General features: G+C 37.1%; 1 protein-coding gene across 3 annotated transcripts in view; it reads right to left on the bottom strand.

The window, feature by feature from the left end:
- Nucleotides 1-27663, bottom strand: part of KHDRBS2 (KH RNA binding domain containing, signal transduction associated 2) — a 646917-nt gene that overhangs the window by 580170 nt on the left and 39084 nt on the right. The window lies entirely within an intron of this gene.

The following is a 27663-nucleotide window of genomic DNA, read 5'->3' as shown; positions in this document are numbered from 1 at the left end:
ATTTTTCATAATTATGTTAAATGCTTGAGGAGAAAGATAAATTTACTCTGATTGGATAGTACACAATGCATGCATGAATGAAAATATTACTTGGTACTCCATAAAAAATTTACACTGTTTTATGTGTTTTGTTTTTAGTTAGAAAAGAATTCAGATATGAGATGCCTGGGGCATGGTATCCTTAGTAAAACAGAGAATGAAATACCTTGAGTTATTTTTCTAACACATGTATATATGTTCTCAAGTAGATTTTGTGGCAAGACAAATAAATTATGACGTATATGCTACTTTGGTACTTAAGGAAACCAGAACACGCACTTTCAGGAGCCAGCACTGTGGATCAGCAGGTTAAACCACTGCTTACGATGCCTGTAGGTCATATCACACTGCCAGTTTGAGTCCTGGTTCCTTCACTTTGATCTAACTCCCTGGAAGTCAGCAGAGGATGGCCCAACTGCTATGGTCACTTCTCCCCATGTGGCAGACCCAAATGGAGTTTCTGGTTTTGGGCTTTGGCCTTGCCCAGCACTGGGTTTTGCAGCCATTTGAGGAGTGAACAAGCACAGATCGAGATTCCGCACAGCCCCTCCTCTCTTCTGACTGTCCCTCTCCCTAACATTCTGACTTTCAAATACATACATATTTTTTAAAAAATAACATGCATAGTGCTTAGGACTAAATTTTGAAATATAACAAATAGATTATAAAAATAGACATTATCTTCAATGAACTGCAATCTAACTCAAACCACAGAAAATGTAAAGCATTCAAGATTCTCATCTTGTGAATTAAAATAAGGCATTTGAAAACAAAGAAAGACTCTATGATAGTTTAATATGAAACCAACTATTCCTGAGTTTTAACTCATTCTGAAAAGTCATTAAAAGTTTTTATCACATAATTTGAAATTTTTAAAGACAAATTTGAACATAATAAATATGTTAAAACATGAGTTCATCATACACCTGCTAGCTTCAACATTTTCACCCTTGCTTAGCCATAAGTTGTATGAATTGAATCTGAGTTGCAAAAAGTTTGATTTAAGACCCCTTTGGATTTTATATTTATAATTTCAATAAACTCAAAGTTGTCTTTTATATATTAGAATCACTGTACATAAAAACATTCACATGGCTCCATAAAATATTCAATGGCAATTTATGATCTTTAATAAAATTTTGAATATAATTAAGAATAAGGTTGAATGATACTTCGAAATGAAACTGGTAGAACATTCATTTGTTTGTGGACCATTAAATTATCTTGGCAGATACTAGCACTGTGGCATAGTGGGTAAAACCACCACCTGCAGTGCTTGCATCCTATATGGGCACTGGTTTGAGTCCAAGCTGCTTGTTCTACTTCCAGTCCAGCTGCTAATGCATCTGGGAAAGCTGCAGTAGATGACCCAAGTCCTTGGGTTCCTGCACCCACGTGGGAGACTGGGAAGAAGTTCCTCACTCCTGGCTTTGGATTGGCCCAGTTCTGGCTTGCCTTTGCAGCAATTTGGGGAGTCAATCAGAAGGTGGAAGATTCTCTCTCTTTCTGTCTCCCACCCTCCATCCCTCCTCCCTTCTTCCCTCCCTCTTCCTCTGCCTTTCTGTAACTCTACCTTTCAAATAAATAAATAAATCATAAAAAACAATCTTGGCAGAATGCATCTATACTGTTTTAAACATGGAATATAAAAATTCTTATAAAACACACAGAAATGTTTACTATGCCATAACAGAGATAGCCCACTTAAAGTTTAGAGAACTAAAAGATGTACCCAAATAAGATACCACCTGCATTCTAGACATATTTATTCCAAAGATCTCTGGGAAACTAAAGTCCCAAAGGAGTCATTATAATGATGCATTGAGATAGTGACGGTCTTGGGAAGCAAGGCAAAGAAAATCACACACTAAATAATGTTTGATGCACTTTTTTCAGTGAATTTGAACATATTTATTTTTCCTTATTTTTCTTTTCTTATTCAGCAACCACAATTTTGCCACAGTGGGAAAGGAGCAATATTCAAAGTAAAACAAACAGACAAACAAACAAAAACAAAGTAAAACAGGATAGACATGAGAAAATTTTAAGTCTACACCCTTAAACTTTGGATGGCCGTAAGATGCCTGGAATTTGCAATTAAAAAAAATATTGCAGACATCTCCAACTTAGGTCTATGGTATTAATATTAAAATCAGGAACCAAAACCCAAAACAGGGATATGGTGGTATCAAGAGGTGAGCCATGAGATTAAGAAGTTGCATGGCCTGAATGGATTCCCATCTTCTTAGAGATGATCTGATTAAAAAATAAAGTACCAAAGAACAAAATTTAAGACTATGTTCTTGTTACCACTGACATCTCTACTACATTATTATTTATTCTGACTCCTGAACCAATTCAAAGAGAATAATACATGTACTTAAATAATGCAGAAAGAGAACTGTCTCTATGCCTTTTTCAAAAGCAAGCAGACTCTTTCTTATGAACCCCAAAGCACACTGTTATTAAACCAGATTCTTTCTGATCACTCAACCCTTTATTCAAAAGACCAAAAAAAGCAGAGATTAAGTTTATAAAGGAGCCTTTAGTGATTAGCGTATGATTTTTTAAAAAATTTCACAGTATATATATTCAGTGGCATGTCACTGATTCTTCTCAATTCTGACTTTGAGGTGAGTATAATTTATTTAACCATTGCGGATTAGCTAAATTCTAGATGCTGGTAGGCTACACAGAAGCCAACATTAATGATATTCACATTTTACAATTGAAGAGCTATTTTACAAACATATAATTGGCAACACAATACAGTAAAAGTGTAAGAGGCATCACCAAGGTAGTAAGGGTTCAGGGCAAGAAAAATAACCCAGTAGAGTATTTGTTGATAGGATCATAAGAGAAACAACATTTAGGCTACATTTTCTATAAGAGTCAGCAACATGGTGTTTTGATTAAAACAGTTTATTATGGGCCGGCGCCGTGGCTCACTAGGTTAATCCTCCACCTGTGGCACTGGCATCCCATATGGGTGACGGGTTCTAGTCACAGTTGCTCCTCTTCCAGTCCAGCTCTCTGCTATGGCCCAGGAAGGCTGTGGAGGATGGCCCAAGTGCTTGGGCCCCTGCACCCGCATGGGAGATCAGGAAGAAGCACCTGGCTCCTGGCTTTGGATCGGCGCCAGCCGTAGCGGCCATTTTGGGGGTAAACCAATGGAAGGAAGACCTGTCTCTGTCTCTCTCCCTTACTAACTTGATCTGTCAAGTAAAAAAAAAAGGCTAATATAAAACAGTTAATAAACAGTGTGCCCAACTGTTCTAAAAATGTTAATGCAAAACTTTTTTTTAAAACTCATGAGGATCGATTTTGAAAGCCACAGAACGTGGGCATTTGGCACAGCAGTTGATTCTGCTTGGGATGCCTATACCGAATTTTGGAGTCCCCTGGTTCAAAGCATAGCTCTACTCCTAATTATGTTTACCTTATAATGCAGGTGATGGTATAAGTAACCGGGTCTCTGCCCCCAGATTGGAAACGTGAATTGAGTTCCTGGATTCTGTTATAGAAAATACCCAACCCCTTTCACAAGCTGTTGCAGGCATTTGGGAATGAATTGGTGAAATCTCTTTCCCTGCCTCCCTCCCTCCCTCCGTCTTTCAATTAAAGGAAGGAATACAGAAAAAGCAAAAGGAAAAACTCTATGGCATTATAATGCATCAAAACAGAGAATTTTTAAAGTTTAAGTGAGATTTTAAAATTGATTATTGATTGGTTTTGGGGGAGAGATTCTGCTTTTAAAAATGGCAGACAAGATAATTTTGAGTAATTTTGGGAAATGAGTTTAATAATAGACAATCTCCTTAAAAGCAACAAAAGACTAAAGAGGAAGAGAGAATACCGAGTCAAGACCCAAAAGAAATCTGAAGACACAGGTCTAGCATTTAGGTTTGCTTTTGTCCTCAGAGCACCTGCCCACACAGAACCAGGCAACAAAGGGCCTGCACAGCATGCTCACTGCCTGTCAAGATACAGGGAGGGATAAAAGATTGGATCCAACGTAATGCAATGATACAAAGGATGATGCTATAGCAAAAGTAAGCAGCCCTCAGTGGTAGGAGCCAATCTGATAGCTATCTGAGTAATTCAGAACCATCACAAAACCTGAAATGTGATTGATGTGATTACTGAATTGATCACTGAATCTCTAGTCTCATAATCAACAAATAGATGGAAATAATATCCTCTTTGGAATCAGAAATCACCACCTTAGGCAGATAATTATTTTCTCAAGTAATTTTCTTAACAATATTCAGAACAGAAAGAAAATTGGGTATACAGATAAAAATAACATGATCTGAGAAGAAACAACACAAACAACAGGAAATAGGTAAAGATAGAAGTGAAAATTACCAGAAAAAAACTGACAACTAAAACTCAGAGATAAAATTTCACACTAAAAATTTAGCTATTTAGCCAGGAATCGATAGTCATTTAAAGAAGTATGTTGAAAAAGAATCAAACATAATATCCAGAATAAAGTACTCAATAAATGAAATGAAAAACCAAATTAACAGACTTTACTGCAGATAAAACATAACTGATAATTAATGAATTTAAAAACATTTTAGAAGTAAGCATGAGAATCAAAAAGGAAAAATAGGAGTGACAGCACATGAAATAGCAGAAAAGGATCAAATACTAATTTAATTGAAGTGTCAGAAGGTGAGAACAGAGAGCACAGAGAAAAAGTTAAAAAGAATAAAGAAATAACAGGTTAGCAGTTCTAAAACTTCATGTAGTCAATCTTACAATCCTAATAAAGATAAATAATTCAGGCTGGCACCACGGCTCACTTGGCTAATCCTCCTCCTGCGGCGCCCACCCCAGGTTCTAGTCCCAGTTGAGGCACCAGATTCTGTCCCAGTTGCTCCTCTTCTATTCCAGCTCTCTGCTGCGGCCCGGGAGTGCAGTGAAGGATGTCCCAAGTGGTTGGGCCCTGCACCTGTATGGAAGACCAGGAGGAAGCACCTGGTTCCTGGCTTTGGATCGGCTCAGTGCTGGCCATAGTGGCCATTTAGGGGGTGAACCAACAGAAGGAAGACCTTTCTCTCTGTCTCTCTCTCACTGTCTAACTCTGCCTGTCAAAAAAAATTAAATTAAAAAGATAAATAATTCAAATCCACATGTCTGACTACCTCAGTATGATGTAGCAAAATAGACAAAGATAAAAATATTTTAAAATTAATTTAAATTAGAAAAAAGACAAATATAAAAATAAAAAATAAAATCATACAATACTGCTACTCTCGGGAATTCAGTTATCACAGTTATTAAAAGTATTGTTGGCTTATTTATTTTGATTTTTCTGAATAACCTAGGGCCCCAATAACTATGGAATCATCAACTCAGATTAATGGGTGATAACAATTGATTGAGCTGTGTGATAGCGCAAAATTCTGGTCTAGGAAATTTAAAATATCTTATTAAAATCATATGAATGAGTTATATGTTGATTTGATTTTTAATTATCAAGTTTGAGTTTTGTTTATGTGCTCATTTAAGCCTTTTTGATTTTTTTTGTTTTTGTTTTTGACAGGCAGAATTACACAGTGAGAGAGAGAGAGAGAAAGGTCTTCCTTCTGTTGGTTCACTCCCCAAATGGCTGCCACAGCCAGCGCTGCACTGGCCTGAGGCCCAAAGCCAGGAGCCAGGTGGCTCTTCCTGATCTCCCATGCGGGTGCAGGGCCCAAGCACTTGGGCCATCCTCCATTGCCCTCCAGGGCCACAGCAGAGAGCAGGACTGGAAGAAGAGCAACCGGGACTAGAACCCGGTGCCCATATGGGATGCCAGCACCACAGGCGGAGGATAAACCAAGTGAGCCACAGCGCCAGTCCCAAGCCTTTACGTTTTTTAGATTTATTTATTTGAGAGGCAGAGTTACAGACAGTGAAAGAGAGAGACAGAGAGAAAGGTCTTCCATCTTTTGATTCACTCCCCAAATGGCCGCTATGGCAGGAACTGGGCCCATCTGAAAGCCAAGAGCTTCTTCTAGGTCTCCCATGAGGGTGAAATGGCCCAAGGACATGGGACATCTTGCACTGCTCTCCCAGGCCATAGACAGAGAGCAGGATGAGAAGTGGAACAGCCAGGGCTCAAAGGAGCACCCTATGTGGGATGTCAGTGCTGCAAGGAGAAGCTTGACCTACTACGCCACAGTGCCGGCCCCTCATGTAAACCTTTAAATACATAGGCTAGTTAATTATTGTATAAGCTGTATATCCATTTAGGGAAGACCACCAAAATGAAGTCTTTAAGCTAATATAATGTAGGAATCCTTTGATTTTATGAGTAACTGTCTCAGAGTATAACTATTGCTGGCATTGCAAATGTCAGCACAAATGTAACATTTCTCAGAAATTTCAAAAATGGCAAGATATTCAACAGTGAGAAAAATAAAATCAATAACAGTACCTTGAATCAAGATTAATAAAGTATGCATACCTGGGTGCAGTGAATAACTAATTGGCAAAACTTATAAAGTACAGTTTGCATTACTTTTTAATGTGCAAAGAACATTCTTAATATCTTTCATTTTCCTATTCCTTTTTCTTTCTAAATAATTCACTTGCTCTAGATGCACTCTCAGTGTTTATTAGAGATAAGGTGCAATAAATGATCTAAGTAGTTATGATGTACGACACAAGAAAGCAATCTGAATTGATTGCCTCCTGACAAATTCTTATGAAGCACTGTTAAGATATATCTTATAAACAAGGATTTATCATATTTCATGGAAATGAATTGATACAAAGTTTCCGAGATGAATATGTTTTGACATAATTTGTCTTTCTAATGTGTTCATTTGCTATATTCTATGAGGATAGTATTAAATCTAGTTTACACCACCATTTTCAGTCAGGAAGAAGGAAGCTGTTGGAACAAACAATTTTTCTCAGAGTGAAGAGAGTATTTTGCTACTTAGTTACTTAAAATCAAACTGGTATGAAGAGTACAGATATTATAACACTGTAACATGAAGGATTTTGGTTGCATTTAGTCTGTAAATTTCATGAGAAAAAGAACCCTCTCTGTCATATCAAGATTTCCATGCCCAGTGTCAAAATGGTGCTTGGTAAATAATAGTCAATAAATACCTATTGAATGAATAAATATCAGTAAATATGTCTAACTTCTTCTTTCCATGTAATTGAGAGTGATTTTCATCTACTCAATTCATTGAAAAACAGGTGTTTTTTTTTAATCAAGCAACAGCTTAATTATGGAACCAATCTAAATAAGGAAAGGCTCAATCACAAAAAGATGTTAGTCACTAACTAGTCACTTTTCCATTGAAACAAAACATGTATCTGAAATACACACACACACACACACACACACACAAACCTGCAATGCATATACCTGAACATACAGATCTGAAAACCAGAGGCTGTACCATACTTAGTATTTTGTTTAAACACACCCCAACAAACAGCCAGGTAAAACAGCTTCCTAACTTCTTTTGCTGGGTAACAGAGAACTTGATTCTCCCTGTTCCATCATCCAAGCAAACAGAAGCACTTACAGTCATTGGTCCTCATCACATCTCACATGAAAAGAAAGAAATCTCTCTGCACCACAATCAAAAAAAAAAAAAATGCTTCCTTTCAGTCTCGCTGAAGTCTCTCTGGATCATATTAGATTGCCCAGATCTGCTAGAAAGAGGTCACAAGGTGAGTGATTTAAGCTAAACAGAATCTACCACTGAAATTTCCTCGCAAGCACAGGGCTATGTGAAGGAAGGAGGCTCAGGTACTAGGGCAGACTGTAGTTTCTACCGGAAATAAGGAGGGCATATAGGTAAGTAGGCAACATAGGCATCCAACAGTCTCCTTCACCCTTGTACCACATTATTATCTCAATGTTTCTAGACTCTTGATAGTGTCAGATTTAATAATTTTTTAAAATTTATCAATATCACTTGCTGTTTACAGAAACTGAAGATTTAACTTTTGAGATCAACCAATAAAGTTTATTTTGGAGTTTTTAACATGTAAAAAAGAGATTTACAATAAGGTGTCTTTAAGAATAACAATTTTTTTTTGAAAACTAGTCAACAAATGTGACAGGCCTAAAAAAAAAAAAAAACTAAGTTTCAGGTTGATAATTACACACACTAATCATGAAATCAAATTCTGTTGGGATCTCGATGGAATCCTCAAAATATAGCACCCCTTTTTTTGTGATTGGTAATGATCAAAATGAAAAACTCCCTAAGCTATCACCTATGGTTTGGAGAAGAAAAGCTTCATTTATTTGACTTGAGTTGCATGAACTTGGGCAGGTCATCCAACATCCCTCTCCCTGTGGGAAATGTAGGTTTATTGTTAATTACAGAACATCATTGTTGTAAAGGTTAAGTAACCTACATATGAGCAATAAATTTTAAAACATCAAACAATTTATTCAGTCACAAAATATTTAATAAGCACTTTTGATATGCCAAGTACTATGAGTACAATGATGAAAAATAACAAGTATCACTGCATTAAATCGAATGACCCTCATCATATGAAAACCTAAAACTTAAAAAGTAAAAACAGGGTTTTAAAATACTATTTTTAAAATATTGCATTAAAGAGGAAAATGCTAGTTTGCAAAGTTAACTCAGCAGCCGTGGAGTAGTCTGGGCAAGTTTGAAAGGGAATAGGCATGAGGGTCATCAAAGGGCTCTAGGCCCTTTGATGTTGACTACCTCCTTCTCTGACTCAGGCAGCGAGAGAGGCGACCAGTTCACAGCAATACTGAAAATAAAAATCATCCAACGGAGATTCTGACACCACCACACAATCATCATCCATTACTGTCTCTAATGACTAAGATAGATTTTACAAAGACTAACGCTGGGCAGCCAGGTCAGTATAAAATCCCCTGATGTTCCCCTTTTACAACAAAACTAAGGCAAAACCAAATGTTCAATTATAAAAGATGCTCATCTTTAAAATGTGAGTTTAGCTACTTTTTAAGCGATCTGGTTGGTAATTATCAACACCTTATAAAAGATCCCTAAAAGGTTATTCTTGAAATTAAATAACAAATAATTTTACAAACTAAAGATGTTTCCATTTCCTTGAAGCTTTTTTTCTCAGGATGTTCAAAAAATTGAACTAAGTCTTACATGATTTTCCAATTTTAGGTTCTCCGTTTGAAGATGATCAAATACTTGATATATTGGGTGGGAAATTATTCAAGAAAAAGCTGTTCTTTTTCTGCTTTCCCATGTCACCCATCTTTGATTTCTGTCCTATATTTATGTCTCCATTATTTTCTGATAGTTTACATGTTTAGATCTTAAAGTTCAATTGACTAGTACAATACTACAAATTCCCTTAGAGATACCCGTCCTTCTGCATGTGTTAATTTTATAAACATCCATTTACGAGCCTGTGCTCTGTATTTTAGCAACCTTGAAACTGGAAGTAACATTGGCTTCTCAAATTTTTCTGAGGATAATAATAATTAGTATTTGTTTTATCTTCCAGCCCCAGAATTATATTTATTTCCCATGGGATCAGATATTATGTGCACTTACGTATGCTTTCTTACTGAATATTCCCAATGACTATTCCAGGAATGCAATGGAAAGGCAGATCCCCCTGAGAACCTGATGGAATAATACATTTTCAGTGGTATTCATTTAAAAGATGAAAATAGAAAAACATTCTGAACCCATTTAAAATTTAACAACCTAAATGATGAGAGCAGGAAAAGTATGTCCCTCTTTCATCACCACTTACCCTGGCAAAATAAACAACAGATCACAACTCCTACATGGAACAATCTAGAGATTTATAAATTGAGAAAACCATATTAATTACTTTAAAGTAATTCATGAGCCTATAGAAATGATAGAATGGACATTTTAATTTTACATCTACCATTAACACAGTCTCAGGTCAATCACATTATCTATGTGGGCTACCACTGTTTACGCCACAGAAGGAATATTAGTTCATCTTTCAGGTCTTTCTCCTGTTGATTTCTGTTTATGAATTTACTTAATGGAAATAATCATCAAGATTATCCATTGTCTTGGCACAGACACAAAGTCAGTTTTAGAGAGGAAAAAATATTCAGGTTAATCAATAAACAAAATGTTGCCTGGTAGTGTACTAAAAAAAAATGAAATTTAAAAGAATATACCAAGAAATGTTCTATCTCTGATATTTTGAGTTTACAGTCTAATCTGAAAGTAAGATGGCTTTAGGTACAAATGTATGAGTAAAATACTAATGATTTATTATTAGAATAATATATTTTAAGAATAGGAAGTATTAAGACCTCTATGGAACAGTGTCACAGTGGATTCGTTCTGAGAGGAGGAGCACGGTGGGGGCAAGAGGTGCGGAGTTACCACACAGACCCAGGGAGTCGGGTGAAAGCGGGCCAGAGGCAAGCAGCCTGCAGACCCATTTATTTCAGTTGGTACAGCAGCTTATATAGCCAAGGCAGCCAATCTGGTCAAGGAGCAGTTTATGCTCTAACCAATCACAGCCTGTTGCCAGGCAGGCTCCTTTGCCAGGTGGGTTCTGAAGCCATGCCTGAGTAACTTGACGCTCGCTTGCTAGTGGTCATGTTGGCATGGCCTTCTCATTCTACCACAGAACAGATTAAAGTATTTTAAATTATAAGGAAATACCTTTCAAATATATTACGAACATGAGTTATAAAATTGGTCTATTTATCATTTATCAGATTTTCTTTCACTGTCCTTTTGTTTCCTTGAGTTTCCTCATCAATAGTATAGGCAGGGGCCGGCCCCATGACTCCCTTGCTTAATCCTCTGCCTGCTGTGCTGGCATCCCATATGGGCACTGGGTTCTAGTCCTGGTTGCTCCTCTTCCAGTCCAGCTCTCTGCTGTGGCCCAGGAAGGCAGTGGAGGATGGCCCAAGTGTTTGGGCCCCTGCACCCGCATGGGAGACCAGGAGGAAGCACCTGGCTCCTGGCTTCAGATCAGCATAGCTCTGGCCGTAGGGGCCACTTGGGGGATGAACCAACAGAAGGAAGATCTTTCTGTCTCTCTCTCTCACTAACTCCATCTGTCAAATAAATTTTAAAAAAAAATAGTACAGGCATAATAATAGTATTTTTTTAAAAAAATGGTTACTTTTAAATTTAAAAATGTGGTATGGGTATTGTGGCCAAGCAGGTTAAGCCACCCTTTGGGACATCCACATTTCATTAAAAAAAATGCCAGTTGGAGTCCTTGACCAACTGTTTCCAAATCAACTCCTTGCAAATGTGGCTAGGAAGACATTAGATAATGGTACAAGTGCCTGAGTCCCCCTACCCATGTGGCATGCCCAGGTGGAGTTTGCAAATCCTAGCTTTGGTCTGGCCCAGCCCTGGCTGGTGTGGGAATTTGTGGAGTAAAGCAGTAAATCAAAGATTTCCCTCTCTGTATCTCCCTCTCCCTCTGACATTTAAATAAAAAATAAATCTTTAATATTGTATTATTAATATAGTACATGCAAAGCACTTGAAAGTTGTCACAGGAAAGTTATCCAATAATTTGTTGCATATATTATTTCACATCACATGATGGTAAACATATGCTTATAGTGACAATAGACTTCTTTAAATGTACACTAGCATATCTTAATTAAAAATAATTCATTATTTTTATTTTATGTGAAAGGCTGAGAGAGAAAGAGAAAGAGATAAGCTAAATCTACTTTTGTTTCACTGTCCAAATACCTGCTACAATCAGGGCTGTGCAAGGCCAAAGCCAGGAACCTAGAACTCCACACAGATCTCCCAGATGGGAGGTGGCAGGGACACTAGTACTTGAGCCAGAACCATTTAAAATATTCCCACTATCCAAAGAGAGATTGGGGTGGCCAAATGGCCTGGTGATTAAGACAGCAGTTAGCAGACCCACATTTCGTCCCTGGATTTGAGTCCAGCTCTACTCCTAAATCCTGCTTCCTGTGAGCATGGACCCTGATAGTCATCAGGCAATGGCTCAAGTAATTGGGTTCCTGCCACCCACAGGGGAGACCTGGGTTTAGCCTGGACTAGCCCTGACTGTTGCAGGGTTTTATAGAGTGACATCTGCAGAAGCAGCTCACTGTGTCTCCCTCTCCCCCTCCCCCCCACAGATTGTATAATATGATCAAGATCCATCTTTGAATGTCAATAACCATACAGTCTTAAGGATGCTACACTGGGAGCGTATGGCTTGCATATGTTGCCTTACTTTCTCAAAAAACAATGTAAACAGTCTTAGTTTTGACTGTTTTGTATTGATAGATTGTCATTACCCTAAATGTTCTCTCTATTTTTTATGTGGAAAGGACTCTGAAATCACATCAACACAATTTTTATATGTGAAAAAGATAAAAGCTCTGGGAAATATCCTTTTTTAATTTCCTACCTGCATCTGGTAAAGGAATTTGTAATGGCTACACATTGGACTTAGTGCATCACAGCTACAGATTTTGTTAAAGATAGAGAAGTTTGCTGGAAAAAATGGTTTATTTTTTTTTAGTTCCTCCTTTCTTTTTTTATTTAGTAAATATAAATTTCCAAAGTACAGTTCATAGATTACAATGGCTTTTTCCCCCCATAACTTCCCTCCCACCTGCAACCCTCCCAACTCCCACTCCCATTCCATTCACATCGAGATTCATTTTCAACTATCCTTATATACAGAAGATCGATTTAGTATATATTAAGTAAAGATTTCATCAGTTTGCACCCACATGGAAACACAAAGTGTAAAATACTGTTTCAGTACTAGTTATAGCATTACTTCACATTGGACAACACATTAAGGACAGATCCCACAAGAGAAGTAAGTACACAGTGACTCCTGTTGTTGACTTAACAATTTGATACTCCTGTTTATGGCATCAGTAATCTCCCTAGGCTCTAGTCATGAGTTGCCAAGGTTATGGAAGCCTTTTCAGTTCGCCGACTTAGATCTTATTCTGACAGGGTCACAGTCAAAGAGGAAGTTCTCTCTTCCCTTCAGAGAAAGGTACCTCCTGTGGGGAGCAACTTGGACTAGACTGTTACTCGAATTAAGACTTATTCTATGCATCTGCTCTCCCACAATATGGCGCTGGGAGAGGAGGAAACAGCTTCTACACAGCTGCCTCCAGTTCAACCAATAAACTGTAGGACCTGCTCCTGATTGGAGGAGAGCAGCATACTCGGTGTGTGGGTAGCAGAGTTGGGATTGGTGGAAGAGGACTATAAAGGAGGAGAGAGACAACATGCACGAGGAACATCTATCTGAAGGAACACCTGAGCAGCCCCCGAGAGAGCCGGCCGGCGGTGTGCCGCTCCCCCATGGAAGTGGGGAAAGTGGCAGAAGGAACCGCCCTTCAACGGAGGTGGAAGGGTCGGTAGCCAACCCGGGAAGAACCAGCAGCAAACCCGGGGAGGGCCGAGCAGACGAAAGAACAACGCAGGGTTCTGTGTCGTTCCTCCACGAAGAGGGGGAGCGACACCTCCTCCTTTGATGGCCCCGTTCTTTCTGCTGGGATCTCACAGAGATGTTTCATTTAGGTCTTCTTTTTTTTTTTTCCAGAGTGTCTTGGCTTTCCATGCCTAAAATACTCTCATGGGCTCTTCAGCCAGATCCAAATGCCTTAAGGGCTGATTCTGAGGCCAGAGTGCTACTTAGGACATCTGCTATTCTATGAGTCTGCTGTGTATCCTGCTTCCCATGATCGATCGTTCTCTCCCTTTTTGATTCTATCAGTTAGTATTAGCAGACACTAGTCTTGTTTGTGTGATTCCTTTGACTCTTAGACCTATCAGTGTGATCAAATATTTAGATGTGAGTGTGCATCTTGGAATCGAATGAACAGAATACTGGCATTTCACTTATAGAACTAATGCTTCTAAATGAAGTCTGTAAATAAATACTGTAACTCATGTATATGTGTATAGTCTTGCAGCTGTAACACCCAAGCATGTTTGTTTCTCTTTTTGTGTGTATGCTGGCACATTCATTGTCATGACAAAAGAATAAAATGTCTTCTATAAAAGGTCTACTTTTAAAATACATAGTTTAGACAGATTGGGAAATAAAGCCTGCATATAAAAGTGCTATCCATAAAAAAATAAAAATAAAAAAGTGCTATCTTGCTCAAGATTCACTGCATAAATGGCTTAAGGGGTTTCAAAAAGGGTTCTGGTCTGGATATGGTGCTTGCATATGACATCAAACAGTAGAAATTATGATTAGAAAAAAGAATGTCTGATTCCTCTGGAAATCAGATATTCTGCTTAAGAATAAAATCATTAATCTAAAAAGTCATTAAAATAGTTCCTAACATGCACAAGGCAATGAAAGGGAGTGAGAAAATATACCAGTTTTTCTCACTAGATGGAAAATTTGGAAATCAACATTCTTTCATCATTGCTTTGTCCCACACCAAGAAAAATGTTGGTATAGCTTCTTTGTAAGAGAGCCAAGGCGATACCATGCAAAATTGTGTCAATTTCTTAGATATAAGTTTAATCTGGTAGACATTAATTTATATAGTCATTTGGTCTGTTATACACTCTAACAGTAGTTCATCAATGCTTATTTATGGAAAAATATACTTCTCTATGTACAAGAATGTTAGTCAGTGCTGCTAGTTACTCATATTACAAGAGGCCCTGGGAGCAGACAGCTTGTGATTGCTGCAATTACAGTGTGATTGCTGGGTATTATGGTAAATATATTTTTAACTTTTATAAGAAACTTCCAAACTATGTCTAGCCATGATTTTGTAACCTAATCACTTGTTCATTTTGTTTCATTTTTAGCTGATGAGCTAAAACACATTCACATTATATTTAATAAAATACTTTTTGCTTTAAAATGAAATTTTCTTTTCTAGTTTTGGATGGAAAGAAACACTCTTATTTACAGGAGAATGTAGGTTACTAAACATAGGAAAAAACAATTATAAATCAACATATTCATCCCTCAAATTAATAATTCAGAAAATCATCAAAAGTAGACTCCAAGATTATTGGGTGAAAGATTTTAAGGAAAAGTATACATACAGCTTTAAACTATAGCCACAAGTGATGCAGAATATTTATTAAATGGACATTTTTTAATTTGTTAAATTGATATATCTGCAAAACCTTAACCAAGTAGACAAACAGTAGAAGCAATGATAGCAATTGAAATCATGTATCTTCAAAGGTGATATCATGAAATTCACAGTTCTTCTGTAATATTAAAAAAAAAAAAAAAGAGTTGAACCTGAATCTAATCATGGTGAATCTAAAGAATGTAAAATACTATAAGATCATCAGACTAACCTGTTAAAAATTCACTTTTTTTTTTTTTTTTGACAGGCAGAGTGGACAGTGAGAGAGAGAGAGAGAAAGGTCTTCCATTGCCGTTGGTTCACCCTCCAATGGCCGCCGCGGCCAGCGTACCGCGCTGATACAATGGCAGGAGCCATCTCCTGGTCTCCCATGGGGTGCAGGGCCCAAGCACTTGGGCCATCCTCCACTGCACTCCCTGGCCACAGCAGAGAACTGGCCTGGAAGAGGGGCAACCGAGACAGAATCCGGCGCCCCAACCGGGACTCGAACCCGGTGTGCCAGCGCCGCAAGGCAGAGGATTAGCCTAGTGAGCCGCGGCGCCGGCAAAAATTCATTCTTATAAAAAGAAGATGGCAGACTTCTAGAATAAAAGGGGCTAAAGAAAGGTGACAATGGTAAAATGTAAAAGTTGACTCAACTCTGATTTTTTTAGTTATTATTGAATCAATGCTGAATTTCTGGGATTTTATAGTGGGACCATTATGTAGGAGCATATCTTTTTTATCAGGAGTATTTGCTGAAGTTCTGGGGCAGAGTTCAAGTGTCTCAGTGACTAATTTACTTTTAAATGTTTTACAAAAACACACACATTTAAGGCAGACATGTTCTCCTGCAAAAAATAAAAGTGGAAAACTGTCAATTCATATGACAGGAATATGTTTTCTTAACTTTTTAAATAAACATTTTATTTCAGAACAGATTCAGAAAAGAAAAATTGTGAAGGCAGCACAGATTCCATATATCATATACCAGTGGCTCATATTAACAATTTACATTTATTTCAACACAATTAATGAAACACCATTGACATATCACTGTTAACTAAAATCTGTAATTTATTTAAACTTCCTTAATTTTGATTACAGTTCTTTCTCTGTTTAGGATCCTTTCAAGGATGGTACATTGTATTCAGTTGTCAATCTCTTTACCTGTCCCTTGACTGTGATATATTTTGTCACATTTTCTCTGCATTTAACAACCTTGTCAATTTTAAGGAGTACTTTTTGCCTATTTTTAAAATGCCCTTCAGTTCGGAGTTGCTGCTATTTTGCTCAGGGTTTGAAGGGATAATATGTTTGAGGGACAAAACGACAGAGTTAAAGATAACATTTTAGTCACATGATTACAAGGATATGCACCATGAACATGCAGTGTCATGGCTGATACCGACTTTCATCACCTGACCTGAGGTAGCATCTATCGGATTTCTTTAGCATAAAGTTACTCTTTTCTCCTTTTCACATATGTGCTCTTTGAAAGGAAATTACAAATGTGAAGGCCAAAATTAAGGAGTAGAAAAAAATGCTTCATTTCCTCTCCCCTTAAGAATGAAGTAGACACACAAATTATTTGGATTTACATATGACATTTGTTCATTATTCCCAATTATGTACAGCAGTATTAACTCATGGATATTTAGTTTACAATTTAGGTTATCTTGAGGTATGGCTTCATTTTTTTCCCCCACACTGATTGAGAAATGTTATTGAGAGTTACCTGAGCAGGAACCTGTGACTCTCTGACATATCACTATCACAGAGTGTTCTATTTGGAGAAATTTCTTACTTTCTACTAGTACTACAAGATGCTCAGGCTCATTTATATAGATCCTGCTTAGTTTCAATCAGCAATTTCTCCAGACTCCTATTTCTTTTTGTGGAGCATTCTAGCTAAAATTATGATCTGGGCACTGGGGATATTTGTTGTTCTTGATGTGTCATTGCTTGTAGGCAACTGGAGATAACAAGGCAAGGAAATATGAGCATATGGGTACTTATGAATTGCTGTACATACAATACACAAATATAAATCTCTATGTTTTAAATGTAGACATGTATATGTCTATGTACATGCATATAATATTTTTGCAACGCTTAGCAATATCTCCATAGGACCTAACTCTAAATAGACTACAAGGCTGACATCCAGTTCCTTTTGCGATTAACCTTAGGCTATACTTATTTCCAGAGTTACTTGATCAATAAATTTTATCTTTACATGGATGTTGTCACCTTTCTGTTGGTTTCAAATATTTTAGAATTCCAAAAGGTAGAAAAAATAAGGTAAAGCATATCTTATTTTTAAAAGTGTATAAGATCATAAAACCATGAAAATATATTGTTAGGGGCTCTCCTTGTGTTTCCAAGAGGACATGTAAAAAAGACTTCACAGCCTAAATTTGACTACCTTCTAGTATCATTTGGTAACTTTGTTAGAAAGACCTGTGAAGAGGCTAGTGAGAAGAGACACAGGGATGCATAAAAAGGTCTACAGCAAGAATAGAAAAATTCAATAACTATATTTTTCTCCTTTTAAAGTGATAAAAGATACTAGCTCAGACATTTGAAGTATGAAACCTAGGATGGATTTTAGCAATATGCTAAAGGCACCAAACAGATCATCTGAAAATACAAGAAAAATATTTAAATTAAATACTATGTAAGTCAATTCACTTTGGAAAATAAATTTACATCTACATTAGTCCACAATGTTTTATGTGTTTTTTTTCCAACAAAGCTCAGGTATCCTTAATAAGAGTGTTGAATGTGCAACAAAGCACTGTATATAAATTGAGAACCAGATGGCTTGATTCAGTTCCACCACCATTCCATTCCACCATTTAGAGCATAACCCAAAATACTGCTTGGGCCTAATCCTGTATTTATTTATTTTTAAATTTTCTTTAAGGTATACACATTTCAATCACTTCAGATATTCAGACTTAGGAGCATAACGATTCTTCCCACCATACCCTCTGTCCCTCCCATGCTCCCATACTTCTTCCTCCTCTCTCTCCTATTCTCACTCTTAATTTTTACAAAGATCTATTTTTAATTTTCTTTATACTCATAAAATTAACCCTACAGTAAGTACAAATAGTATGAAAGAAAACACTGTTCCCCAAGCGTAGAGACAGGACCTATAAACAAATATCGAATCTCAAAATGTCAATTTCACTCCTATACATTTTATTTATTTATTTGACAGAGTGGATAGTGAGAGAGAGAGACAGAGAGAAAGGTCTTCCTTTTTGCCATTGGTTCACCCTCCAATGGCCGCCACGGCTGGCGTGCTGCGGCTGGCGCACCGCACTGATCTGAAGGCAGGAGCCAGGTGCCTCTCCTGGTCTCCCATGGGGTGCAGGGCCCAAGCACTTGGGCCATCCTCCACTGCCTTCCCGGGCCACAGCAGAGAGCTGGCCTGGAAGAGGGGCAACCGGGAAAGAATCCGGCGCCCCGACCGGGACTAGAACCCCGTGTGCCAGTGCCGCTAGGTGGAAGATTAGCTTATTGAGCCGTGGCGTCGGCCGATTTTAGATACTCTTAGTCACCACAGATCAGTGAGTACATATGGTAATTGTCTTTTGGGGAGTGACTAATTACATTAAATATAATGGGCTTCCAGTTATACCCACTTTGTTGCAAAAGATAGTATTTCATTTTTCATCACTGTAGTATTCTATAGTGTATAATATGCCATAATTTCTTTATCCAGTCATCAGTTGATGGCCATCTGGGTTGATTTCATATCTGAGCTATTGCAAATTTAGCTGCAAAGAAAATGGGGGTACAGATAACTCTTTCATATGCTGATTTAATTCCCCTCATAAATTTCTAGGAGTGGGATGGTTGGATTATATGGTAGATCTATTTTCAGTTTCTGAGGTATCTCCATACTGTCTTCTTCAATGCCTGTACCAGTTTACATTCCCACCAACTGTACATTAGGGTACTTTTTTCCCCACATTTTCACCAGTATTTATTATTTGTTTATTTCTATATAAGAGCCATTCTAACTGAGGTGAGATGAAACCTCATTATGGTTTTGATTTGCATTTCCCTGATGGCTAGTGATTCTGAACATTTTTTTTTTCATGTGTCTGTTGGCCATTTGAATTTTCTCTTTTGAAAAATGCCTGTTCAAGTCCTTTGCCCATTTTTAATTGCATTGTTTGTTTTATTGTTGTTGAGTTTCTACAACTCTTTATAGATTCTAGATAAAAATCCTTCATCAGCTTCATAGTTTGCGAATATTTTCTTCCAGTCTGTTGGTTTCTGTTGGTTTCCTCTTTACTGAGTCTTTCTTTTGCAGTGCAGAAGCTTCTCAGCTTGATGTAATACCATTTGTCAATTTTGGCTGCTGGGACGTTTTCTAAGATAATTGTTAAAAAATAAAAAATTACAATAAAACTTGGCTCATGTTATTACTATTTAAAAAAAAAACTGGCAATCATCTTCATGATTACGCAGGATGCCAGATTTGTGAGATAAGGAAATAAAATGCAAAATGGGTATCTTATCCACCTATCTATCTAGGTGGTCTGGCTCTGAAAACAATGCTATTGATTGTCTGTTCTCTAGGAGCAATGTTATTTTGTCAGAAGAGCATCAGAATCGTTCTCCCAAATGAGTTTTTAGCATTGCAACATCACAGAGCTTAGACTATGCTAATTTGTAGATTTTGACATCATATTTAACAATATTTTGTAATATTGATTAAATTACATTTTCGCTTTCCTACAAAAGAAAAAATATATTTTTTAAAACTAAACTATTGAAATTTAGGCATAAACTGGTGATCCAAGCGAATGCCCATCATGGACAGAAGGAATAAAATAATGTTTATATACTAAAGAACCTAGTGTAAATATTTAAGTCATTCTCCACTAACTGCATGAACTTAAACTTTCAAACACTGTAACCATAACTGCGTGAATCAGTCATATCAAAATATTGAAGACATGTTATTTATTTAACTTAATTTCTAGGCTGGCACAATGGCATAGAGAGTAAATCCGCCATCTGCAATGCCAGCATCCCATAAGGGTACCGATTCGAGTCCCAGCTGTTCCATTTCCGATCCAGCTCTCTGCCATTGTCTGAGAAAGTAATGGAAGATGGCACAAGTTCTTCTTGGGAGATCCAAAAGAAGCTCCAGGCTTCTGACTTCAGATTGGCCTACCTCTGGCTGTTGTGGACATTTAGGAAATGAACCAGTAGATGGAAGACACCCCCCCCCCCCTTATCTGTCTATCTTTCTGCCTCTGTCTCACTGTAACTCTCCCTTTCAAATAAATAAATGAATAAATCTTAAAAAAAAGAATTTCTTTCATTCTCTCATTGACTATTAAATAAAAATATATTTTGGGCAAGGTTTCTTGTGACATTTTGAGACACATAATTTTTGTTGTGGTGGTGTTTCTGTCCATTGCAAGATATCCAGCAGGAACTCTGACATCTACCTACTGAATGCCAGTAGCACCCCTCTGTGTAACAAGCAAAATAGTTTTAGATATGGCCAGTGTCCCCTGGGGTGACTGTCACCCTAGCTAAGAACCAATACTTCAGAGGAATGGCATTTACTGAATTTAAACAGGAAAGCCTTTGATAATACAGCAAAAAATAAAAAAGATACTAAAATAGCTTTTTGCTAAGAGTTAACTAAATTTTATTCCAAACAGAGTCAACCTCAGTAACAATGAAGAACAAACAAAAATATATTTTTTTATAAATTACATCCTCAGAAATAGAGAACTGGATAATGTCATGTCTTTCAGAACCAATGCATTTCTTGTTACTTTAAAGACATCTATCCTTATGGCATTGACACAATTTAAAATCCAATTCAAAACTAGTCCCACATGTTACGCCTGCAGGACATGCCTCTTAAATATACTTTGTCAGGTGCCACAACCATAACACTCACAGAATGATAAAAGGTATGGAAGAAACAGGGTATACTCAGGTCATTTTTTCAGAAGCACTCTCCCAGCTGGTAAACTTTGCATCAGTTTAGCCTGAGTTTTAAGTTAAAGGGAATTGACATAGTAAACTTAATATAGGTATTAGTGATATCTGAGTACAATGCATGTTGCTTTAGCAATATAATATCTATACATTAGCAGGAATTTTTTTAATGTTAGTATTTTACAGATAGCAAACACTGAATTTCTTTGTGTTTTGCAATGGTCAGAGACCTCCTTGATAGAAACTGAAATGAATCAGCTACATGTGCCTGTAGGTCAATTTCAAATTTATAGTGCAAGTATTATTCCAAAATAGTAGAAACACTAAGACTCCATAGCATCAAAATAGATCAACTGCTAGTAAGGCTTGTAAACCAGTTTCAGATATTTGAAGTGTGGACATGTCCACTGGCAAGGATTTTGAAGACTTCGCTTTGAAGTGTGAAGTAAAAGCATGGTATAAACAGATTAGAAAAAGAAAGCATATTAACCACTTGAAAAATAAATGAAATTTACTCTAATTTGATAGAAAAAATTAAATAACACCTCAGCTCCCCCATCCCACCCACCGCAAGTTGCTGGAATTTCTGGAACTAGTGGGAAAATTACATGGTTCAAATTCAGACTCTAAGAGTTCCGACTCTGGCTGTGAGTTCATCAGCCTTTGGGTCTTCATCTAAGAAGTGAGAAAGCCAACATCACATTTTTCAGAGCTGTTTCAAGGGTGCAGTAGAGGGTGTGCAAAGGCCAGGTTGAGAGCCTGACACAGCAGATGCTCTCCCAGGGTGCAGCATGAATCGTCAACAGATTACATATCCTACACTCAGCATCCTAAGGATCTATGAGAATTTTCAATGCATTTTTCATTGTTTTCAAGAGCATCTTATCTTTCCCACTTTAATCAATTTGTGTGAAAATTTCATAAATCAAATTTCCAATAATTGAATCATGCTGATATTCCCAGAACCAAACAAAACAAAAATAAAACATTGCCTGCTCCTGTCATCTGCAAGTTTAAGCATGATTGCTGAGGGGCAGGGGTCAGAAGTGTGCTTTAGAGAGAAAAGCCACCACTTGCAGTGCTGGCATCTCATATGGGTGCTGGTTTGAGTGCCGGATGCTCCATTTCTGATCCAGGTCCCTGCTAATGGTCTGAAAAAAGCAGTGGAGGATGGTCCAAGTGCTTGGGCCCCTGCACCCATGTTGGAGACACAGATGAAACTCTTGACTTCAGCCTGGCCCTAACCCAGACTTGACCATTGTGGCCATCTTGAGAGTGAACACCCAGATGGAAGATCTCTCTCTCCATGACTCCCTCTCCCTCTAACTCTGACTTTCAAATAAATATATCTTTAAAAGATTTCTGAATTTATGAATAATGCATTTAAAGTTTGTGAAAATTTACATATAAAATAACTTTGTTTTTCCTCTGTTTGCTTTATCAGTTTACTGTGTTGGCATTTGCTAGCTATCATAAATATAAGTTGAAGGTGCTTGCCTATTTGTAAATAAATCCTTCCAATGTTTAGTAACTCCAATCTCTCAAAAGAAAGTAAAGGAAGTGAAGCCTTTAATGCTTCCCAGTGGTCCCAGTTCTGCCTTAAAAGACAAAGAAAGGGGCCGGCGCCGCGGCTCTCTAGGCTAACCCTCCGCCTGTGGCGCCGGCACACCAGGTTCTAGTCCCGGTTGGGGGGCCGGTTCTGTCCCGGTTGCTCCTCTCCCAGTCCAGCTCTCTGCTGTGGCCCAGGAATACAGTGGAGGATGGCCCAGGTTCTTGAGCCCTGCACCTGCATGGGAGACCAGGAGAAGCACCTGGCTCCTGGCTTTGGATAGGCGCAGCGGCCACTTAGGGGGTGAACCAACGGAAAAAGGAAGACCTTTCTCTCTGTCTCTAATTCTGCCTGTCAAAAATAAATAAATAAATGGACAAAGGTTCAAAACAAAGTGAGAGAAGCTTACTTAACAAGCAGCAACATTATGAAGTAATAAAGAAAGCACATGGACATTATCAAATAGCAATTAATAGACTATTTTGAGACTAGAACAATGGGCTGGACTTCTGTGGAAGCACAGCTCATACATAAAGAAGAATGTTGTCTGTTTATTCAGCAACGTCACCTGTATAGGTAGGTAAATTTAGTCACCCCAGTTTCAATTCAGTGTCCCACCATTGGGTGATTATAAACACATTAAACAATAGATTTGGTATCTTTATCACAGATCTCTGAAAAACTTTTTTACCTCCACATCTGATGTCTTTAGAATGCATAAAATGTCTGCATTTGCTCGCCAGTTGTCAGCACATGCATCTGCAGCAGTTTGTGACCGTTAATTGGAAGAATGGTCAGGGCAAGTCAGCCAAACACCTGGGCTGCACAGCCGCAGGGCTGTGGTCCCCAGGGACGAGCTGCAGCAGCACGCTCAACCAACAAGGGAAAGGTGACTTTCTGCTAGGGGGAGATGGAAAGGATAGCATTTGATGAGTTCTGCAGATTATACTCAAGATGCCCATATACTAGAAAACAGAAGACAAAGCCAACATCTTCATCCAGCTGGAAGGATTTTTGGAGACTATTAAATATCTGATGACAAGTTGGAAAGTGGAAATGACCTTCATCCTATGAATGCTAACAGGAAGATATGCTGTGTTCTGTTTTTTCCTATTCTCTCTTACTTTTGAACACATATTTTATTTGCTTTTCTAGTATTTTAATTTCATAAATATTATCTCTGTTGCTCAGATATCTTAAAAAGGAAACTGTAACTGAAAGTTTAAACTCTGGGGAGATTACAGAAACACAAAAATTTCCTTGGCTTCACTATTCCAAGAGACTTTGTTGACTATTGTTAGAGGACTAAGAGATTTTGCTAAATTCAGAACAGTGGCAGAAATTTTTTGAAAACTCAACATCAAATTATCATCTTTGATTTTATTTCTACCTACTTTCACAAACTTTCAGTTGAAAGCAAAATTCTGCCCTAAATAAATGCAATCATTAAATTAACTATTGGCAAATATCAGCCTGTTGTTCATTTCCATCTTTTAATGATTCAATCTGTATTATACATACAAAAATAGAAATGATGTACCAATGTCTACCTGATGAGGAGAGTGTATAGAAATATTGCAATCATTACTTACATATACCTATACACATACTACATGGACTTACGTGCCAAAATACAGTATGCTGTAACTGAGAGTTTAGGATTCTTAATGTAATTAATAGATCATATATAACTCACTATAATAGTTAATATAATATGTAAATCACAATAAGTTAAATATTTATACTGTTTGATCTGTAGAAGAGTCACATGAAGTAGAGCAAAGTATATTAAGATAAATGGGTCTTAGGTTCTTATCTTAAAGAATTATCTACCAAAGAGGAAAAAGAAAGGTGTAGACAACCGGAGGAGCAGGGCAGAGAGCCACAACCAAGCTGAGAAGCCCCATGGTATGGACAAGATCTTTCTGAATTACTCAGCAGGTTATGTGGGTTAGCTGTAATTACGTAAAATTCCACCTTAGAAAACAGTTTCTTGGCTAAAATAAACCCAAGATGCCTCTAAATAAAAATCTCCACCCTTTCCTGTCTATGCTAACATTTTGTCTTTCAAGTGTGGTTTCCTGGATTTTCTTATCAGCTAAAATGGAAGGGTGTATAACAGGAATTCTGTTCTTGTTCTAGGCGATCTACAGCACACAAAATTCAAATGTTCTGCTTTACAAAATAAATCAGAAATATTTCAGTGCATAGGACATTTAATCAAAGTCAGCTTTCAGAAGAAAGATAGCCATTTTCAAATGCTGAAAAAGTAGGAAAAGAAAAATGAACACTCTTGTATTTTTAATGAAGCTTTCAGGGAAATTTATCAATATACATCTTAGTGCTTTCTGATTTTTGAGATATTTTTCCTAATTTGGCAAATCAAAATAATATCCTGTCATGGCATCTGCCAATTGATTTCAATTTTAATCAAACATATCAAAAAGAAAGCACATTTTCTTCTTTTTGTAAAAGAAAGAAACTTGGCAAGCAACTCATGAAGAGTGATAATACTTAATATATCATTTGACAGAGAATTACTTTGTTTTTCTGAAGAATTTGTAGACCACTGAATTGTAGGCCAAAAGACCTGAATTAAAGAATTTTATCAGCACTTTGTTATTAAGATGAAGGCTATTTGATCAGTTCCCAAACATATTCATACAAAGTGTTCCTGGGAGAGAATAAAATGAGATTTCCTCTAAAAGCTTAGAGAAACAGCAACTCATTTGGTCTGAGTTGTTGGGGAAAGCAGTGGTAATGCGGCTAATTTTCTGTACATTTTAAAGTAACCCACTAGGGCCACAACTCTACTATGAAGTTTATTTTACTTCTGTAGATATTATATACATGTTACACCAAAGGAGTATACTCCTGCACTTGAATTTATGTACACATACATAAAATTTGGCTTTATAAGAGAAGGAAAATATTTTGACAAATTATACTAACAGAATATTGGTGCATCTTAAATAAAGAAACCAACTATACTACTGTTGAAAATATATTACACATATTGAAGTTATTTGGAAAGCAGGCTTTTGAGATCTCGCAGACTTGCATTATGGAGCCTATTGTTCCTATTGGCTTTAGTATCTCTGAATTCCATGTCCACAAGTTCTGTATCTACAGTTTCAGCCAACTGCAGAACAAAAAATTTTTTTTATAATTTCATCTGCACTGAACATGTACAGACCTGTTATTCTTGTCACTGTCCCCAAACAAACCATATAGTATAATAATTGTTTGCACAGAATTTACATTGTCTTAGGTATTTTAAGTAATCTAGATATAAGGAAAAGTTCATAGGAGAATGTGCTTGGATATATGTAAATAATATACCATTTTATAATTTGCAGATTTTGGAATCTACAGGGGTCTGCAAACAAATATGTGGGTACAGAAGGACAATGGTACCTCATTTCTAACCCCATCTCGGGATTATTTCCCAATAGGAATGTTAACCAGATAATTGGTTAATGATAAATTAACAAATGTTGGCCAATAACAGAGCTTTCAGGATCAATTTCTAGCTAGTCTGCAGACATGAGATAAATTTAATCAGAGATTAGTGCAAGTTACAATTCTGTCTAGCCTTGCTTTCATTACCGTTACTTGTGAACGTGGCGGGGGTGGGGGGCAGTCACCAGCAAAAGATCATGGGTAATTGAGTGACTTAGATAAAATTAGTAATTTCACAAAAATTACTTTAAGGAAATCTTGGGCACGACAAAATGTAGGGTCCAGTTTTACTTTTATAGAAGGCACCATATATTCAAGTGATTTACCTGATTTTACTTTGAAGAAAAGCTCAAAGGATAAAAGACATATGATGACATAATTACTAAGAAAACACAGGCACTGTCACTATTGCAAACAGGAAACAATCCAGTAGAACTGAAGTCTACAAAGACTGTGTTAAAAATACCAAGGGGACATTGATTCTTAAGGACCTAGAATGGAGACAGAAGACAGATGAGACTACCTTAAATTCTACCACTCTCAAATATTTGGAATAAATGTCTTCATATTTTGACCATGTACATTTAGCAAAATGCAGAAAAATGAGTCTCAATTATTTATAACTCAGTGCTGAAGAATCTTTTTAAAACATGCTTGAAGCATGTTCATTCAGCCATTTCTATAGAAATTCCTTAAAATAATTTATTAGCTAAACATATAAAATTTCTCAGTAAAGGCTTTCCACTATTCCTTAAATGGCATAATTATGTATATATGTAAATCATTTCACATTTATTTACAGCCCCCATGGTGGGGGCAGAAAATCAGTATATCCTTAAGAAATGTCTTATTTTGTAGACTTCATCAGATTTCCAAAGCATATTGTAAATAATATTTGAAATAATGATGACAAGGGGCCAGCCTTGGCAGTGCTGGCATCCCATATGGGCACTGGTTCTAGACCTGGCTGCTCCACTTCCCATATAGCTCTCTGCTATGGCCTGGGAAAGCAATAGAAGATGGCCCAATCCTTGGGCCCCTACACCCTCAGTGGGAGTCCCAGAAGAAGCTCCTGGCTTCCTGCCTTCGGATTGGATCAGTTCTGGCCCTTGCTGCTATTTGGGGAGTGAACCAGCGGATGGAAGACTTTCTCTCTCTCTCTCTGCCTCTCCTCTCTCTGTAACTCTGCCTTTCAAATAAATAAATCTTTAAAAAATGACAGAACTTCTGAAGCTGGAAGTTATTTTGAAATATAGTTTTTTAAAGAAGTGTACTAAACACTCAAAGCTATTTGTCACAAATCACACATATTAATGCACCAGTCTTAGAATGATATTTTTATATACTTAAAATATTTTAAAACAAAAGATATGATATTGAGAAGATATCAATTTATCTATTTCTCTCTTCATTTAACTCAAATAATATTACTTAATGTAGGAAATAAACAAAATGAAACAAAAGAAAAATGATGTTGACTTCTGACATTCACCTTCTATAATTTATGGAAAGCAAGTGGTCACTTAACTATAATGAAGATGGCCAGCTTGCAGTTCATGTGAAT

This window comes from Oryctolagus cuniculus, chromosome 5 (assembly GCF_051225735.1).
Source record: "Oryctolagus cuniculus isolate XC-2025 breed Fujian yellow rabbit chromosome 5, ASM5122573v1, whole genome shotgun sequence".
NCBI classification, from domain to species: Eukaryota; Metazoa; Chordata; class Mammalia; order Lagomorpha; family Leporidae; genus Oryctolagus; species Oryctolagus cuniculus.
The sequence above is the reverse complement of the archived record's forward strand: the minus strand, read 5'-3'. Positions and strand labels throughout refer to the sequence as shown.